Source organism: Equus caballus, chromosome 17 (assembly GCF_041296265.1).
Source record: "Equus caballus isolate H_3958 breed thoroughbred chromosome 17, TB-T2T, whole genome shotgun sequence".
In the NCBI taxonomy this organism is placed as follows: Eukaryota; Metazoa; Chordata; class Mammalia; order Perissodactyla; family Equidae; genus Equus; species Equus caballus.
This window is the reverse complement of record NC_091700.1, coordinates 33,442,395-33,463,390: the sequence shown is the minus strand read 5'-3', so window position 1 is coordinate 33,463,390 and position 20,996 is coordinate 33,442,395.

Below are 20,996 nucleotides of genomic sequence, written 5' to 3'. Positions count from 1 at the left end.
CTGGGAAGGTCACAAATATGTGGAGACTAAATAACATACTACTGGACAACTAGTGGAACAATGAATAAATCAAAGGAGAAATCAAAAAATACCTAGAGACAAGTGAAAATGAAAACACATCATACCAACTCTTGCAGGATGCAACAAAAACAATACCAAGAAGGAAATTTAGAGCAATTCAGCCTACCTTAACAAACAAGAAAAATCTCAAAAAAACAAGCTCACTCTATACCTAAAAGAACTAGAAAAAGAACAAACAATGTCCAGAGTCAGTAGAAGGAAGGAAATAATAAAAATCAGAGCAGAAATGAATGAAATAGAGACTTAAAAAAATGTAGAAAGAATCAATGAAACTAAGAGCTGGTTCTTTGAGAATATAAACAAAATTGACAAGCCCTTTGCCAGACTTACTAAGAAAAAAAGAGAGAAGACTCAAATAAATAAAATCAAAAATGAAAGAGGAGAAATTATAATGGATACCACAGAAATACAAAGGATTATAAGGGAATACTATGAAAAGCTATATGCGAACAAAATAGATAACCTAGAAGAAATGGATAAATTCTTAGAATCATACAACTTCCCAAAACTGAATCTAAAAGAAAAAGATAATCTGAACAGACCAATCACAAGCAAAGAAATTGAAACAGTAATCAAAAACCTCCCAGAAAACAAAAGTCCAGGACCAGACAGCTTCCCTGGTGAATTCTATCAAGCATTCAAAGAAGACTTAATACCTATCCTTCTCAAACTATTCCAAAAACTTGAAGAGGAGGGGAATCTTCCCAGCTCGTTCTATGAGGCCAACATTACCCTGATACCGAAACCAGACAAGGACAACACAAAAAAAGAAAGTTACAGGCTAATATTGCTGATGAAAGAGATGTAAAACTCCTCAACAAAATTTTTGCAAATTGAATACAGCAATATGTTAAAAGGATCATATACCATGATCAAGTGGAATTTATTCCATGGATGCAGAGATGGTTCAACATCTGCAAATCAAGCAATGTGATACACCACATTAATAAGATGAAGAATAAAAATCACATGATTATCTCAATAGATGCAGAGAAAGCATTTGACAAGATCCAACATCCATTTATGATAAAATGAATAAATGGGTATAGACAAAATAAAATCAATAAAAACTCAATAAAATGGGTATAGAAGGAAAAAACCTCAACATAATAAAGGCCATATATGACAAACCGACAGCCAACATCATACTCAACAGAAAAAAATTGAAAGCCATTCCTGAGAACAGGAACAAGACTAGGATGCCCACTCCTGCCATTCTTACGCAACATAGTACTGGAAGCTGTAGACAGAGCAATTAGGTAAGAAAAATAAATAAAAGGGATCCAAATTGGAAAGAAAGAAGTAAAACTCCACTATTTTCAGATGACGTGATTCTATATATATGAAACCCTAAAGAATCCACCAGAAAACTACTAGAAATAATAAGAAAAAATAGTAAAGTTGCAGGATACAAAATCAACATACAAAAATCACAGTTGCATTTCCATACACTAATAATGAGCTGGCATAAAGTGAAGTCAGGAATACAAATCCATTTACAATCACAATAAAAAGAATAAAATATCTAAGAATGAATATAGCCTAGGAGGTGAAAGACCTGTATGTGAAAACTATAAGACCTATTGAAAGAAATTGAAGAAGACATACAGCAATGGAAATATATTACATACTCATGGATTGGAAGAATAAACAATAGTTAAAACGTCTATATTACCTAAAGCAATCTATAGATTTGACGCAATCTCAATCAGAATCCCAATGACATTCTTCATGGAAAGAGAACAAAGAACCCTAAAATTCATATGTGGTAACAAAAGACCTTGAATAGCTAAAGCACTCCTGAGGAAAAAGAACAAAGCTGGAGGCATTACAATCTCTAACTTCAAAACATACTACAAACCTATAGTAATCAAAACAGCATGGCTCTGGCAGAAAAACAGACACACAGATCAATGGAACAGAATTGAGAGCCCAGAAATAAAACCACGCATCAATGGACAGCTAATCTTTGACAAAGGGGCCGGGAATACACAATGGAGAAAGGACAGTCTCTTCAATAAGCGGTGTTGGGAAGACTGGACAGCCACGTGCAAAAGAAGGAAAGTAGACCACTGTCTTTCACCATACACAAAAATTAACTCAAAATGGATTAAAGATTTGGCTGTAAGACCTGAAACCATAAAACTCTTAGAAGAAAATATAGGCAGTACACTTTTTGACACCAGTTTTAGCATTATCTTTTTGAATACCATGTCTCCTCAGGCAAGGGAAACAAAAGAAAAAATAAACAAATGGGACTATATCAGACTAAACAGCTTCTGCACAGCAAAGGAAACCATCAACACAATGAAAAGACAACCCACCAACTGGGAGAAAATATTTGCAAACCACACATCCAACAAGAGGTTAATGTCCAAAATATATATAAAGAACTCACAGGACTCAACAACAAAAAAATGAACAACCTGATCAAAAACTGAGCAGAGGATCCAAACAGACATTTTTCCAAAGAAGATATACAGATGGCCAACAGGCACAAGAAAAGATGTTCAACATCACTAATTATTAGGGAAATGCAAATCAAAACTACAGTGAGATATCACCTCACACCCACTAGAAGGGCTATAATTAACAAGAGAAGAAATAACTGTTGGAGAAGATGTGGAGAAAAAAGAATCCTCATACACTACTGATGGGAATGCAAACTGGTGTAGCCACTATGGAAAACAGTATGGAGATTTCTCAAAAAATTAAAAATAGAAACACCAATTGATCCAGCTATCCCACTATTGGGCATTTATCCAAAGAACATGAAATCAACAATTCGAAGAGATTTATGCACCCCTATATTCATTGCAGCATTATTCACAATAGTCAAGACATGGATGCAACCCAAGTGCCCATCAACAGACGAACGGATAAAGATGTGGTATACATATACAATAGAATGCTATTCAGCCATTAAAAAAGACAAAATCATGCCATTTGCAACAATATGGATGGAACTTGAGGGTATTATGCTAAGTGAAATAGGCCAGACAGAGAAAGACAAACACCATATGATTTCACTCATGTGTGGAAGATAAACACACGGATAAGGAGAATAGATTAGTGGCTACCCAGGGGGAGGAGAGGTGAGGAGGGGGTGGCAAAGGGATAAAGTGGCACACATGTATGGTGACAGATAAAACACTAGACTTTTGGTGGTGAACACAATATAGAGTATACAGAAACTGAAATATAGCAATGTACATCTGAAATTTGCACAGTGTTATAAGCCAATATGACCTCAATAAAATTAAAGGAATTCCCTCAATTCCTTCTCAAAATTGACTTTAGCCAGGATTTTTTTCATCCTCTTTTACATTCATTTGTCGGTTTTGTTTTTACCTTTGTTAATTACATTTTTGGCAAACCATGGCTAAGTCGAGAACTTTCTTTGGGTTTTAAATAAATAAACTCTGGGCCAGCCGGGTGGCGCAGCGGTGAAGTTCGCACGTTCTGCTGCTCAGCGGCCCGGGGTTCGCCGGTTTGGATCCTGGGTGTGGACATGGCACGGCTTGGCAAAAGCCATGCTGTGGTAGGCGTCCCACGTATAAAGTAGAGGAAGATAGGCATGGATGTTAGCTCAGGGCCAGTCTTCCTCAACAAAAAGAGAAGGATTGGCAGTAGTTAGCTCAGGGCTAATCTTCCTCAAAAAAAGATAAATAAATAAACTCTGAACTATTTAAAGTTTTTGGCCATAAACTTAAAATGCTTTTTTTTTCACGTCAGTATGCTTAACCAAAACAGAATTATGCAAAAATTTTTTTGTTTTCTTCTTAATACTTCACTAAGTTACAGTAAAAAAACTCATTAGCTGTTACATTTTTTTAATAACTTGAAAGCAAAATGGATAATATAAAAACTTTTCCCTACTTAACATTTTAATATCAAATCAAATTTTGTTCAAATTTCATTAATATATATTTGTATATATCATTATCTATATATGTATATGTGTATGTGCATGTGCATCTTCAGTTCCATGACTGAAATAGAAGTCTGTAATGCCGTTGAAAAAGGATATTATTATTATTATGATGATGATGCATGGGGAGCCAGCCTAAATCAATTGGCAACTGCAAACAAATGAAGATAAACAATTATTTAAACTTCTAATTCCAGAAAAAGGAAATGATCAAAATTGTCTTAAAGAATGATTATAATTTTCACTTTTAAAAGTATGTTTCTGATTAGTCCTAAGAAATATTTTTGAATATTTTTTTTCTCCGTGGCTATTTGTCAGATCTAACTGTAATTTTTTTGCACTTTATTTTCAAAGTACTATTAAATTTCCGAAATAGGAATTCAAGCGGTAACCGTATTTTCTGAATTAGACTCATTAGAGTTTATTTGCAGAAATAGTTGGTAGGAAAATAGAGGAATTGATCTTTGCCTCCTTTAATATTTATTTTAATATGGAAAATCTCAGGAATGTATATTAGCGAAACTGCAAATATTTCATATATAAAAATAAACTACTTCTACTGTACTAAGTCTCTCACATAAATCAGAATATATGGTATTTATATCATTAGAACTTTTCTGTTATGATAGAGATGTTGAGTTTTATGATGTTCATTTACCCAATTTCCTAATTTTAGGAATGTATGCACTTTAAACACTTAAGAAAGGGATGCCATTTCCACTTCTGATAACAAAGTTAATCCCCAAAAGAGAATCAGTCTCAAGAATCAATAGCCTGGATAACCTTGCTACCAAATACTAGCTTGTGAGAAAATGTATAAAGAAAATTAAAGGCCACTCACAGAATTCTCAAGGAAACATAGAGCCCTTATGTAAGGGTCCAGAAGGATCCTCAGAGAGATTAGTTTTCCCTGCCTCTAATCTGGCCTATTGCTCCCTTGGAATGGAATTTAAAGACTACACACATCAAGTCATGGGTTCTATTCCCAGCTCTTCTGATAATCTGCTCTTGTACCTTCCAAATACTTGATCCGTCCATGCTTTAGATTTTTCCTGTATATTAGTCAGGATACAGTTGAACGCGAATAAGTTAAATCTATGTAAAAAATAAGTTTATTAGAAAATGAAATGGGTACCTTATAAAACCCAAAGAAGTAAAATGCCCCAAGAACTGAGGAACTAGAATCAGGAAATAAAACTGTTGAGAGACTAAAACATTTGCTTGCCACTTTTCTCTCTCTGTAGCCAAATGTCTTACTCTGCTTCTTTTCTGTCTGATTTTTCTTCTCTCTCCCTCCATCTTGGCTCCACTGGTTTATTTATCAGCACATGGCCCAAATATGGCCACCCTCACTCAATATCCTGATAGATCCCATATCCACAGCTAAATGAGCAAGTCTCTCCACACTCCAATTCAAGCTCCTGGGAGAGAAAATATAATGGCCTAATGTAAGTCATGTTTCTCTCTTAGGTTCAACCAGTTGTAAGCAAAGAACAGGAAGGGATGGAGTCTTGGGAATAGAGTATATTCAGCTGGGACTGGGGAGAAGGCTCTCTGAGACACTTTTTGCTAAGAAAGCAATATGGGTTAAAAAGGAATTGACTGGTGGAGGAAAAAAATTTACATCTCTAGGATTCTTCTCTAGAACCCTTAAAGATGTAGCAATCGTAAATGGAGATCACAGATGCAACAGTGGTGTGAAAAGCTATTTAAGTACTTTAAAATGCTGGACGTAGGGATCAATATGATTTCTTCTGTGATTTGTTTGGATTGTTCTCTGTACTTAATTTAGCATTTTGTGTTAACTAATATAAACTTCCTGATAAATAGAGACTGTCCTCTTAACGACTGTTCAACTTAGATCTTTGTGCCAAAACAGTAAAGTCATACTACTTTTTAGTCAATGACTTGTGTTTTTCAGTATAATGAATTTTCACCCCAAAGTATATTAAAGAAATATACCATAAGAAGTGATATTTCAACATTATAGTTTTGAGTAGAGACTAACTAATTTACTCAACAAGTGTATCTAGTTAGTAAAGATCTCATGCAAAAAAAGTGAATCACATATTATGTTTGGATAAATCCTAAACATTTGCCTTGCATACATACACCAAGTGAGAGAGGAGACAAGGCCATATCTTCTTTGACTCTTCAGTCTGTTCTGACATTACACGTTTCAAAGAATGTTCATGTTTAGTCTTCATTTTTAACCTAAAGTTGTTTTCCTATTCTACAATTTTATTTTTAAGAGATATGAGTGCAAGATAACCATGAGTGTGGTAAGCTGAATAATGGTTGCCCAAAGAGGTCCACATCCTGACCCCTAGAATCTGTGAATATATTAGCTTACATGTTAACAGGGACTTTACTGGTGTGATTAAAGTAAGGATCTTGAGATGAGAAAATTATCTTGGATTATCTGAGTGGGCCCAATGTAATCACATGGGTCTTTATAAAAGGGAAGCAGAGGGAGATTTTACTACAGAAAAGGAGTGTTAGAGTGAAGCAGAGTGAGAAAGACTTGACAAGCTGTTGCTGGCTTTGAAGATGCAGCAGGGGCCACAAACCAAGCAATGCAGGCAACCTCTAGAAGCTGGAACAGTCAAGGAAACAGATTCTCCCTCTGAAGCCTCCACAGGGAATGCAGCCTTTTCAATACCTTGAGTTTGGACCTCTAACTTCCAGAACTGTAAGAGAATAACTTTGTTTTGCTTAAAACCACTAACTTTGTGATAATCTATTATAGCAGCAAAAGAAAACTAATTCAATGACTCCCCAAAAGATGAAAAATTAATGGAGATGATGGTATAGCCTGGCACCTTCCAAACAGCCATGCCTCTCACTCCAACACAACCCCAACCACCACTCTCATTTTTCTTCTCCTTTTTTGGAGAGTACAGTCTCCATTGACTTACAAATTGTTGTTTCTTTCGTATATATACTTACTTTCATTTTCTCTTATTTTGTTTTGTTTAGTCGGGTTGAGATGGAATGCATCATCACTGTTCACACTAAAATAAATGGATTTTATTTTCATTTTACAGTTTTTTATCTACCTACAGGGTTTTTGAAAACAAAATTATTAAGTGAGAGTTGAGTATATTCATAAATCTAACTATTTGGGCATTCCAAATTTTCGAATTCTACTTTACTTAATCAGTGATACTTATTCCAGTGACCCGTACTCTTTGGAGACTCCTGCTGTGGAGTGGTGGCTTAAAGTAGCTGTAGAGTAATTGCCAGGACCACAAATGTGGAAAACTGCATAGAAAGATGGGCAGTCAGCCCCCACAGGAATGTGAGAAGACACTCCTCCCATTTTGCATTTAGCTACCATAATGCTATATTTTAAATAAACTAAAATGACAGGGAGGGTTTTTTGTCAACTTCACCTACTCTCACAAAATCACCTTCCAGCTTCTCTAAGCAGTTCCTTTGTCTCTCCATCCTTGCCTTCATGTCCATCATAAGGGTGGACCCTTCCTCTTTTCTAAGTTATAAGACCTCGTTTCTAAAAGCTGTGTTCACTTTACAGCCGTTTCTCTCTCAAAAAACCTATGTCAGGTCTATTTGTTTAAGGGATGAGAGTAGTTTCTCACCACTCTCCCCTTTTCTTAGACTAGAAACTTGAAAAGGGATTTGTTTTACACAATGCTCAAAGTGAAAGTGAAAAAGAAGTTTCATAATTGTAGAGCCTTTCATCGTTTTGTCACTTTCACCTCTAAATTAGCCCTCATATTGAAATGAAATCACTCAATTATTTCTGTAAGTAAAATATATGTAATAATGCCTGGAGTGTCTGTGTTGAGCTGGCCACTTGGCTGATTGCTTTTATATCATTATTTATTTTTAGTAATTTACTTAACATTCACTTATATGATTATTATTTGCCGGTCACTGGCCTAAGCACTTTATAAATATTAGTATATTTAATTCACATAACAGAACCATGAGGTAGGTACTATCATTCAACCCCTTTTACAAATGCAGAAAGTGAGGCACAGTAACTAGGCTGAGGTCACAACATAGTAAGTGGCGAAGCTGAGGTTTGAACCCAAGTCACTGTTCTTAACCATACCCTGTCCTCCCGTTTTCCCAGCACACGGCATCTACCATCCTGTGGATGCATTACATCATGTAATCCTCAAAACTAGGATATGAAGCAGTGTATCAGTTTGGATACTTTCAGGGCAAGTGCCCCAAACTCAGGGAACACTAGCTTAAACAACATGGGGTCTTGCTGGGAGGATGTCGTCATACCTTAGAACTGAAGGAAGAGCCATAGGAACAAGAGCAGGGCTGGAGAACTCAGGGACCAGAAGAGGGACTCCATTGTTGTCAGTTCACCCTCTCTTGCCTTCTATTTCTGAGGAGTACTTTCTTTTTCTTTTCTTTTACTTTCTTTTACTTTCTCCATATTATAAAGAACATAGACACAGGCTTTCTCTAGAATCACATTCTTAAGTAACTTGACCAGAGGACCTTTTCCCTCCAGCTTTACATAAAAAATGCCCTAGAAAGATGTAGGACTGGTCCCCTGCTTAGGTCTCCAGGACATCCCTGTGGCCAGAGTGGTATAATTTCACAGACAGCCTGTGCCAAATGTCCACTCCTAAGCTTGGGGATGAGGTTCTGGTTAGCTCTACTCACCACAACCACACTAGTGGAGCAGAAAGGAGTCGTTTCCTCAAAAGAAAGTGTGGGTTGGGAAGATGACAGAGTCAGTTCTGATCTGGATAGACTCAATTATTTGTTTTTCCCATAAATGAGTGCTAGTATTGTCCCATTTTACCAGTGAGCTAACTCAGGCTCTGAGAAGTTAAGCAACTTATTCGAGTCTATGCAGCAAAAAAGTTGCTGTGTCAAGGACCTAAGCTGAACCAGGTCATCTGAAAACAATGGCCAAGCTCTTAACCATTAGGCAGTTTATATTATGAATCTCTCTGTGTAGCACAGGTGTACTGACTCATGCTGACCAGGTTAGGAAATGTGTTGTTTCCTATGCCATTGGAAAAAAAGAAGGGAAACTAACATCCCTGATAATTTCCTTCGAGCTGAGCACCTTGCTAAGTGCTTTATCATACGATCTTATCTGTTTCTCCTGTCATTCCTGAGAGGGAGGTATATATTTTTACTTTTTCACAGACAGCTTATTGTCAACTAGGTAATAAGCCTATATGTCCACACATCCAATTGGATGGAGAACAATAATTCCAACAGAGATTTTTTCAGAAACACGTGCTGTTACAGTAGATCAGAGATTCCCAGGCTTTTAAATTCATAACCCAGTAAAGTATTGGAAGAAAAATAGTGAGCTAACATGAGGTACAAATTTTTTATTTTGCCAGGTTAAGACATACAAAAACAAACAAATTAAAACAAAGAAGAAGGAGAAAAAGAGGAGAAGAAAGAAACACAAAATACCTTAGCATCTGCTATAACTCTCATTTCATAAAAGAAGCCATATATTGCACCAAATACTAAAGAGATCTTAATCTCAGTAGAAGGATTGTTCCTAACATTAATTGATCTCTTTATATAAGATACTCATTTTTTCACCCTGGACCTTAAAAGCTTTGTGGGGAACCTCCTTTGACGCAAGTACAGGATGCACTCTGACTCCCATTCACGCCCTATGTACCAGACAAGGAGTTTTGCCTGGAAGCCAGGTCTCCACAGTGCAGGCACCACATCTGACACTGGGGGTCCTCTTCTTCACTGAGGCAAGAAGGAATCTCTTCTATATCCCTCACTATTTTTTTTTAAGTTCAATTCAATCTTTAGTTACATCCACTGTTTCTGGTTTAAATTGTTGTTGCTTCCATCAGAATCAAATACGTTATCAGATATCTCACTGTAATGTACCAAAAGAAAGAATTTGTCTCTCACACTTATAATAAATATATCTTAGGTATTGACTTGAAAAGATTAAAAGGTTCACTTTATGATCCAAATCTTATCCACGCTTAACTGATGAGTACACTCCACATGCCTTTCAAAACACAATTTGTAGATTCGTTCTTTTTGATGCTTCAGAATTTACATAAACTCCCATATTGTTATCTTATAATAGAAAAGTCTTTTGCTACTAATCATAATGCTTAAGGAAGGGAAATATGTGTTATGAATCTCCACACATATGGAGAATAGATGCATAAAGTTCTTATTTTGAACATAGGCTGCATAGATTGACATAACAGAAAGTTCTATTTGGCATGGTTTACTATAAAGTATTAGTTTGTAAAACATAAAGCATATTGGCCAAGATCATTATCCTCTCTGAAAATGGATCTTGAGGAACATTTAGCAACTCTGTGTAGCCCAAGCTTATTGATTTTTGATAGCATGCAATTCCTATTGAAATCTCCCACTCCTAGAAACCTGAATACATTTACCAAGTGCTTTTGTTTATCTTTAAGAACGACAAAGAAAGTTATAACCTCTCAACTGAAACAAGAATAGATTATGCTGTCCCCTAAGGTGCTGACTGGAAGAATTCTCCTCAGTTGAGTCCTGACACCTATCAGGTAAGAAGTTAACACCTGAGGTCATTTCTGGACCAAGAAAACACATTTACATAAATACAACTACATTGGGATACGGAACACACTGTCATAGGCTAAACAGTACTAGAAGAGTTATAAATGTGACTCTGATATCTTGTCTCTTTTAGTTCCAAAAACCACCTATCAAAATTTTTAAAAACAGTATAATGAGTTCAGTGTTTTTTATTTCCACATACCAAGTTGAACATAGAAACTCATTAAAAATGCCTTCTAGAAATAAGTATTACCAAAAACATAATTAAAGGAAATACTAAGTAGTGATTGTTCTTCAGACTTAGAATAAGGGTCACAAACTGCATCTTTAAGTCATACATAACTCGGTCCATCTGTTACACTAGAATTTAAAACTTTAGTTTCATTCCTTGCTATTTACAAGGGTCATTGTAAAGGGTAACAAAAGCAATTAAGATGAAAAGATTTTACTTAAAATAATTAGGTTGATTTTTCTCTTTCTTTTGCTTTTTGCAAATGTTGACATATATTTTGGGTTTTTTTGGGGTTTTTTTTTTTGCTTTATTCCCCACCCCTCCCCCCGCGCCCTCCCCGCCCCGTACATAGTTGTATATCTTAGTTGCAGGTCCTTCTAGTTGTGGGATGTGGGACACCACCTCAACGTGGCCTGAAGAGCGGCGCCACGTCCGCGCCCAGGATCCAAACCCTGGGCCGCCACAGTGGAACGCGCAAACTTAACCACTCGGCCACGGAGCCGGCCCCTATATTTTGAAAAGATACTCAAAGTGTTTATGGTTTAGAGAAACATACAAATATGCAAATAGATGTCAGCAAAACAATGTGGTGAGCAAACTAATACAGGAGTATAAGAAAGGGGCAACCAGTACTGCCTGGGTGAAACAGACAGATGCTACTGAGAAATCAGATTAGTAGCGTTGTTTTAAAGAACAAATAAAGATTTGCAAGTTAAAGAATGAGGAACGGGGGCTGGGAGGAGAGAAGAAAGATATTCCAGGCAGAGATTGGAAATACTTGCCACAGTAACATTGCATACCTATTAATCTCCTCTTATTTACTTAGGCAGTTTGATTTTTCTAATTTATATGATTCCTTCTCTCCTCCCCAAAGAAAAATAAGAATTTAGAAGTCATTTGTAACTGAAATACAGATACAATGCAGAACACTTTTTTAAGTGAAGGGAAATATTTACTGTAACCAAAACTCAGAGTGAAAGAAAATAATTGGAAATATGATAAGGTATTATCTGGGGATAGTACCTACATACTGTTCTTTGGGAAGACAAGACATACTATAATATCATTTGACATAATATGATTATACTGTATCTAAACATTTTAATACAGGAGAGCGTTAGGAAGAAAATTCATTACTGTAATTTTTATTACTTAAACATAAAGGTTGAACATCACCTTAGTAAAACAAATGAAAGATCTATAGCAACAATTATATGTGTATTTACATAAAACATTACAAACTCTTTTGGAAAATTCTTCTTTCAAACACATTCTATGACAATAACCATAATTAGGTACATGTGTTAATGTGAAAGAAAGTAGCGCATATTTTCCATATTGCCTAGTATCACCAAGGGGGTTTAAATTTACCAGGTCAAATCCCAAGTTCAGATGAATCAATACATGAGTACTGTTTTCTCAGATGCAGTAAATTATACATTTCAATTAACTTATGACCATGTGCTATTTACTTCACATGGTTGATGTAATCATTTCAATTACCCAATGTATTAACAATCATTCACATCTCTCATCATTATTCTTGAATGTTAATCACATAATGTCTATTTCTCGGTGAAGTAATCAGAGATACAAATTCTCTCTCTCTCAAAGAAGTCCAGATATCCTTAGCGCTGCCAAAATTCCATGGACAATTTCCAGTCCTTCTGTGATTTGAACTCTGCGGCATTTGACCTGTGACTGCTCGTTGCTCCCTTTTGAACTATTCCACCATGGGTCTCTGCAAGAGCACTGTATCCTGAGTTTCCCTCTTCCTCTCACATCCTTCCTTCCCAGCCTCAATGGTGGATTCTTGATCTTGTTCTGCAGATTTTTTAAATCCTAGCATTTCTGAAGTTTCTGTCTTTGGTCCCCTTAACATCTCACTTTGCCTGCTCTTCTGGGAGGATTCATCCTCTCCAAAAGATTCAACTTCCCTCTTCCTGTGAAAAACAACTGACCCTAGGCTGAACATATCATCTTTCGCACCTCAACTGCTCTTTCTCTTACTGTCTCTTTCAGGTTAGCATCAGTCTTTAGATAGCCGAGCCAGAAATTTTGGAGTCACTTTGACTCTTGATTTTCTTTTCCCTATCCACATCCAACCTCCAGTTGGCCGCGGAACCCTATGCACTGCTTCTCCTTAACTCTGGCCTTTAGCACTAATTTTCTTGATTATAACATCAGTATCCCTGCCTCCCCTTCTGCCCCCTTCTACCCATTCTCCATACCACAACCAGAGCGAACTTCCTAAAATATAAAGGGGTGCATGGCCTCTCTTGCTTGCAGTCTTTATGGACAATACCCCAACATCTCAGCTTAACATACAAGTTCCTTCACGAGCTAACTTCTGTTTCTTTTCAAATCTTCCTTCAGAGATAAGGGGGTTTGGAGGATTAGGGAGCAGATGAAGAAAAAAAGGTATGACCATGAGAGGCAGTAATACACAACAAGCTTTATTGGATGATATTTGAACAAGTTTGCATCTGAGGGAAATCCCTCATGTATGAGTCTGTCCAGACGCCATGGTGCAGGGGTCCATATGCAGAATGGGAGCGGGGCAAAGGAACTCCTCAGGAAGAAGGGGATCAGAGAGAGAGAGCTTATGTCTAGGTGATATCTGCTCACAAAGTGGAAGGTCTCTGGATCAGAGAGTCCAAAGGGCAGAAGCAGTTCCGGGTCTTCATGGCCTGGAGACTCTCTCTAGCTAGCCATCTTATTGTGTGGGCTGAGGTTTTGCAGGGAGGGCAAAACAGGCAGGCTTTAAATGGTTAGAAATCTCCTTGCATGGGCTATTTTTTAAATAATTGGATGTGGAAAACTTGAGTTTGGTGCCAGTGGGCTTTTGAGTTAACAGGTCTCAACCTGCAGGGAGGAAATAAACAACCTAGGGGCCAAAACACAGAGGCCATTTTTTGCCTCATTTGTATAACACGTCTCAACATCTTCTGCCAGAGAACCTCCTTGATCCTGCCTACTGAAACTACTTGGCTTTCTCCAAATGAGTAATTACTTTCATACTTCTGTGCTGGTGTCCAAGACACTCTCATAAGACCTACCATTCAGCAGGGGGAAAACTGGTTGAATAACAGAGTTGGGGGCCAGTCTTGGAAGAAATAAAGCCATTTCATGCTAATGTACCCAAATAGCATAATGAAAAACTTCAATAAACCAGTAATATTAAATGCATTAGTTTACTGAGTCACTTTCATATAAACTGCTCCAGCTCTCCTTCCACTGTGAACCAAGACCTCTATTCCTTCAAAGTTCTCTCTAATTATTCCAATCTAACTGTGTTAACTATATTGTCTATTCCTATTTCCATGTCAACTAAATATTTTATAAGTATCTCTTCATTTGAGTCACTGGTGAAAATATTGAGCAGGCTAGAACTAAAATCTGAGTCCCCAGGACACCATTAGGGACTGCTCTCCAGGTTGCATTAGAACAAATATTTATTAGACAGCCTGTATGTGATCACTGAAAGTGATGAGCTTGTGTCATATGTTATCTTATTCTCATACTAGTCGTGGTAGCTAGCTATTATAAGCCTCCTTTTGATAGATGAAGAAATTGGAGCTCAATGTAGCAAAGTAACTTTCCCAAAGTCACAAAACTAGAAATTGGTAGTGTTGAAATTCAAACCCAGATCTGTCTGACATCAAAGCTTTTGTTCTTTCTACCAAAACACACTGACCATCAAATAATACTTTTTCTCAATCTATTTTACTCCCTTTTGTCAATGAGATTTTCCTGGCCACATCTTCTGTATCCTTAGAAATGCCAGATATGCTATGATAATGAATTTTGTACTGCCTCTTTTAATTGCCAGGGCTTCAACACAGGTGTTCTGGAATCTTAGAAATGTGGGTCAAAGAAGAAAGGGAAGGAGTAGAGAGTAAGTTCTCCAATAATAGCTTTTTAGGACAAGTTTAATTCAGATGTAGTTTGCAAGTGATTAATATCAATGGATCTAATTCATTCTAGGACATCTTAGAGGTTCCGTAGGCAAGTCTCAACATAGGGAGTAGGGAGGGCCTTAGTTCCAGGCAGTTAGTAAGGTCGTGAAGGACACTAGTCCAATAAAAAGGATAATGGTAGAAGGCAGGGCTCACTGGAAAAGCCCCTGATGAGCCACCTAGGCACCTATTCATCAACTGGACAAAAACAGGAGGAGTAAGGAGAATCGCAATGGAACCACAGAGGTGACCAGGCTCATCACTAGAACTCTGGATTCTGGATCCAGCCCTATCACATGATTGGACTGACTTGGGAATTCAGCTGAGACTGATCTTGCAGGTGAGGGGCACTGTGACTCCATTGTGGGAGTCCCTGGGTGAGAAAGGCAGGAAAAATAATGCTAAACTTTACAGTCACAGTGGAATCTGCCTGTTTTTTTCTTTTCTTCTCTAAATGAGACAAATAAAAATTTGTTGTTAGCATGAACATAGACACAAATAATTCTTAAAGCATTGCAACATAAAATTTCTCAGTTAAATCCATGCTTATGGGCACTAGGGAAACGTATAATTTTCTGTCTCCAGAATTTAGAGGCATTCACTTTGACTAATAGAAAGATTACAACTGATTTCAGAAGTTTCAAGATTTAGGGACAAAATTTCCCAAAATATTGTCTCAATATGGCAGTTACTCAATGTTTGAAAGTGCCAATGGAAAAATAATATCTTGGGAAATTTGTGTAGAAACAGGTAAAAGGATTAATTCCTTCATTCATCTGGAATGTAAGATACTGGTTAAATACTACAGAATATGAAACAATTTGCTCCACAACAGTACTTTCTATGTCCACTATCTTGAAAAGCATCTCCCAAAATATTAATCTTTTGATGCTTGGAAAACATATCCAAAAGCATTAATCTTTTAAGTTATTAAAAATTGTTGGCAATTTGTTAGAAACTAGAAATTAGATTAAAAAGATTTTTTTTTTTTGTCTTGAATCCAAAGATTAAGGATAGCGTATTCCCTTACAGGGAGGCCTTTTTTGGCTGGCTCCATCTGTCAGAGAATTATGAGGCCAGCTGCAACACCCTTGTGAACAGGTTGGGTTTGTTCATGCTATTCTGAGACAATACACTACAGCCTTAACCATAGCCAAACATCATGAAGATGAACAAACCAATAGGCGAGAGAAGAAGCATCCTGACAAGAGAACCTATTGCTATTGTGCTTTGGCAGGCCTGTGAGTTTTACTGCATTGTATTCTGACACTGATGTCCTAATCAGACTTTAAAGGAAACATCAATGGAGAAAGACACCAGGGTCTCCCAGAATGGAAGGCATTCCTGATGTGACTCAATGGAGAAGCAGATTCACAGACAAACTACCAGAACTTCAGAGGCAGACTTTAAGTAGGCAGAAGAGGAGCATCCCATCTCCCCTAAGGCCTGCCTAGGCTCGACTTTGGACTTCATGAAATCTAGCTGAAACATCCCTGGACAAAGGAACAGGAAATTAAGTGTAACATTTTCTGTTTCCTCAGTTTCAGATGAGGGCCTAATAACAGAGAAGTAAAAAACTAAACATGAAGTACATTCATATCTTAGAACAAAGTGTTGGACCACCTATTCTGGGAGGCCTACAAGGTTTTAAAGCAGATTCTTCTAGCCTCAGCCATCAGCCGTCTCCAAGCTAAATAAATAGAAAAGAGGAATTTATTTGAGAAGTTTTAAAGAGTTCAAGTACAGCAGTAGTAAGGATTCCTTTACAGAGATTTGTCAGGGTGCTGTGCATTTTTTTCCTCTTCCAAGGGAGAGGAAATGGGATGCCTCCCTCTCCTCTCAAGCCACAGAACAGAACAACTTTAGATAGATTGATATATGTTCCCTGAAATTTGAAGGACAAGGGGGCTGATATTGGACTCCTTCCTATAAAGAAAGGCATTAGATTTGCCCATTGTCCTGGGGCATTAGAGCAAGGAGTGGTGGCTGAGCTGGGAATAGCCAGACTTTCGAGGCTGTGTGAATTTTCCTGGGTTGGATGTGGACTGCATAGAAAGAAGTTGGACCAAGTGGGATTCTGCTGAAGAGGGCCTCCCCTGGAGGCATGAGAGGATGCAGCAGGGATCCTCAGAGCCACCCATCAGAATTCAGGGGCCTTGGAGGAAGATTGCAGGCAATTAACAACAGGATGTATCTAGCATGTTAAAGGAACTGAGAGGAGGTCCTCCAAAAGAATCACTGAAGACTCCATAACAACAACAACAACAAAAATCATCATTTTGAATCTGTGACATGCAGAGGGCATCAACACCAGATTCACCACATCAAGTAAGACTTTTCTACACCTTATATCTCCTCCCTCACCTGCTCTGAACCCAGAAGAGCCAGATGTCGTACAGAATGATGGAGAATGAGTAGAGCAGAAGAAGATGGCAAAAGAGTCAAGACACTGACCTTAGTAACCCCCTTCAACTGCAGTCCTCTGAGCCTGAAACACGCCTGAGCTGGGGGAAGAGAAAAGCTTGAAACTGCATTAGAGCATGGGGTAATGTAATTTCACTGAAATGGACCTTATATTCTTTAACAACAACCAGAAACATCATGGCACTTGGCCAAGATCCAGACACAGTGACAGCTATTTGACACAGCAAGTTTAATGGAGAGAGGTGAAAAAGAACAACATTGTCTTCTTGTACCTAGAATCCAACTTGTTCAATAAACTGGTAGCATTAAGGATCACAAGCACCCTCTGCCTTACACACTCAGGTGACTAGCTGAGGGGAAACTACAAGTGAGGATGAACAGAATCTGCCTTGTAAAGCATTTTCTCCAGGTGTACGCTGCTCTCTGGTTATTTCCATTTTGTTTGCACTAAGCACTGAATAACATCTTATTTTAACGTTCTAGCCTGGTCTAACCTGGGTATTATTTAGTTAGCCCAGAAGTTTAAAGGGGTAGAAACCCATGTCCCCTAAGGTCATAATGGCATTAACCAGGATGAAATCCCCAGAGAAGGTGAATCAGAGTGGAGAAAGAGTAGGAACTATGAGGTCCAACAGCCCCACCATAGATGTATAGAGTCTCTGTTGCCAAACTGGCAAGATTATATTGATGATTGTGTTAAGGAGCCAGAAAATCTGTTCAAAATTATTATAAAAACATGAAAGTATACATCTTCTAGCTGGTAGGTTATATTAGAGTAATTCAAGAGTATTCCTTACTTATGAGCAAAAGTACTTGAGGTATTGACTTAAGAATGTACATACCCAATATTCTGACAACAGGCCTGTACATTCTAACATGTAGGAAGACACTGGGGATCAAGTATTCTAGGCACTGGAGGTTGCTGGGAGATAACAATCCCACCCCATCCCAGCTTGAGCAGCAGAACTTTAGATTTATGTTTGTTCCATGTTGTGAACATTTTGTGGAATAGGGGTATCTTTCAACGTAACTGCTAAACAATGACAGAAAGGCATACACTATATGAAAGCAAATGGAAAGCAACAACCAGAATTAAGCCAAAGATCAGTGAGGCATTGGTGCATCCGGAATTCATGCTCCTTTGCCTCCCTCCAAAGCCTGTGTGTTTTCTAGATTCCCCTTACACTCCTAAACCAATCTTCTGCTCCTGAAACAGCTCTCTTAAGAGACTGATGTCAATGACCTAATTACCAAAGCCAAAAGCCCCTTTCAATTTTCATTACATGTTCTTGTTTTCACTTTGTAATTAATCATTTGTGTGACTGTCTGTTTAATGCTTATCTTCCCCTAGTAGATTATGAGGACATGTCACCCTAGTTCATTGCTCTATACCCAGCTCCAAGCACAATGCCTAGTGTATAACAGGGGCTTAAAAACTAAATTGTTAACTAAATAAAAGGTCCTTATAGGCCATCTTGTGAAGGATTTTGAGTGCCAAGTTGGAAAGTGTAACTTTATTATGTGGGCAATGGGGAGGCACTAAGGATTTCTTAGCTTGTATCTCTTAGGTTTATAACTTGCTGGGATAATTATTTTGGCAGAGTGGTGCAGAATCACCTGGATGGGAGAAAGGCTAGAGACCTATTCCCCACAACGGAGCCCACAGGGGCAGATAGGTAACCTCCTGCAGCATACAGGTGCTCTTAAATGAATGTCCAAGCAAACAAATCGAAAACAGTCTTAACCATTGTTGTTTGCTTTGTGTATTTGTGTGTGTGCTGTGTTTCTCTCCTCTCACTGAAATGACTGGTTGGTTGCCTCAACTGATGAAAATCACAAATAATTAGGGATACACAGCCTGTAGCCAAAATCAGGTAGAAGTGGTTTCTGACCTATCCATTACGACCTATTGCTGGAAAAGTCTTAACCTGACTTCAGTTTTGCAAATATCTCAAAAGGGCCAGAGCATCTGTCCAATTTCTCTTTCCAGTAATTTCATAACCTTTCAAATGAAGAGTCATTAATGTTTCACTTTCCGGACCAGAGTGTATGGCAGCCTCTCCGAGCCAGGAAAGAAAATGTCTGGCTGGAGAGACTCTGGTATGAAGCTTGGGTATCTCTTGGGAAACAATCTAAATTATAGGAGAAAAAGATCAGCCTATGGGTCAATCTCAGACCCTGGCACGTTTTTACACTGTAAATAAACATCATCACTCACATTTCCTTCATGTTACCTCCTGCAGCATCTTCACAATTCCATCACTTCTAGAAACTCATGTTTATTCAACCCCGTGGATTTACTAAAGCTTACCTCGTCTCATGAGTCATGAAACCATATTTTACAAACTATATGGAAAATGTGCAGTTAACTTATTTTGAGACACTCCTGGTCTATACTACAATGAATTCATTTTTCCCCCTGAATTTTATTTCAGTAAAGACAGCCAAGGATTCCAAACTCAGCATTCTGTATCTGGAAGGCTAAAAAACGTATATACTATTTTCTAAGATGTGAAAGTGCCAGGATTAATTTTTAAAAGCTAAACTCCCCTCAGAGCTTTAAAATTTGAATTTTCAAAATCTTATTCAAATTATTAGGACTATATCTATTATATAACCAAAACAAGCATTTATAGCCACATGTTAGATAACTCTAACAACATGGGATTTATCATTATTCTTTAGGGACAAATAGCTTAATAAGAAGAAGTAGGAACTTGAAGTGAAAATGTCTCTTAAAAGCTAATCATTGGTATCATGATAGTCTTGGTACTTAGAAGCACACTATAGGTGGGTTTGATAGTATAGAATCATCCAAGAAAGTGTATTGCTATTTTCCCTCACTGTGTCCTTGGTGCCTGGTACTGTGCTTGGCTAGGCACTAAATATACATTTATTAAATAAATACGAGTGAATGAATAGATAAATGAATGAATCCTTGATTTGATATACATGACTTAAAAGTAGTATGAGATTAAGTGCTCTTCTCATGCTTTTTCACTCATTCTACTACAATCATACTGTCCTCCTACTGCTTTTCAAATCCACCAGAAATGTTCTTGCCTCTTGGCTGCCACACTGTCCCCCTCCTCTGGCTGGATGATCTTCACTCGGGTGTTAATGTGGCTCTTTTCACTGAATTCGGATCTCACCTTCTCAGATCACCCTATCTAAAACAGCGTTGCCTCAAGTCACTCTCAATCATTTTACACTGCCTGATTTCAATTCTTATCACTTTCCACCACTTGAAATATTGTCATATTTGTATATGTATTATTTGTTTGGTTGATTTTTGCTTCTGTGCACCAGAAGATAAGCTTTGTGAGTGCAGCTATTTTTTCTAGAAAAGTGCCTGATAGTACTCCGTGAATTGAACAAGATCCAAGGCACTCTTTCTTATGCATCTTTGAATATCCCATGTTTGGATTTGGTACAGTTACTTGGTACAGCTCTGTTAAATGAATGAACAAATTTATTTTAGAAATAAGTCTACTAGGGAGGCAGTTAAAGTAATAGGACCAGATGAGATACCCCCCAAAGCGAAGTCAAAGTGTCCATCCTGCTCTTGCTTGTACATGTAGATAGCTTAGAATCAAGACCCATTCTAAATCTTAGCTCTGAAAGAACAGCTCCCTCCCGTGCCAATATATGTCAGATGACTCAGATATATGTTTTGCGCAAAGCTGTGCTGTCAGTTTGTCTTCAATCTGACTGCAATCATGGTGGGTTAATGATTTCTCCATAACAGTCCGAGTTTTCGGAGTCTGGTTTGCTAGCATCCTCCTGACCATGGCTGAAGAGTCATTTTTCATGGAAAAATATCCTG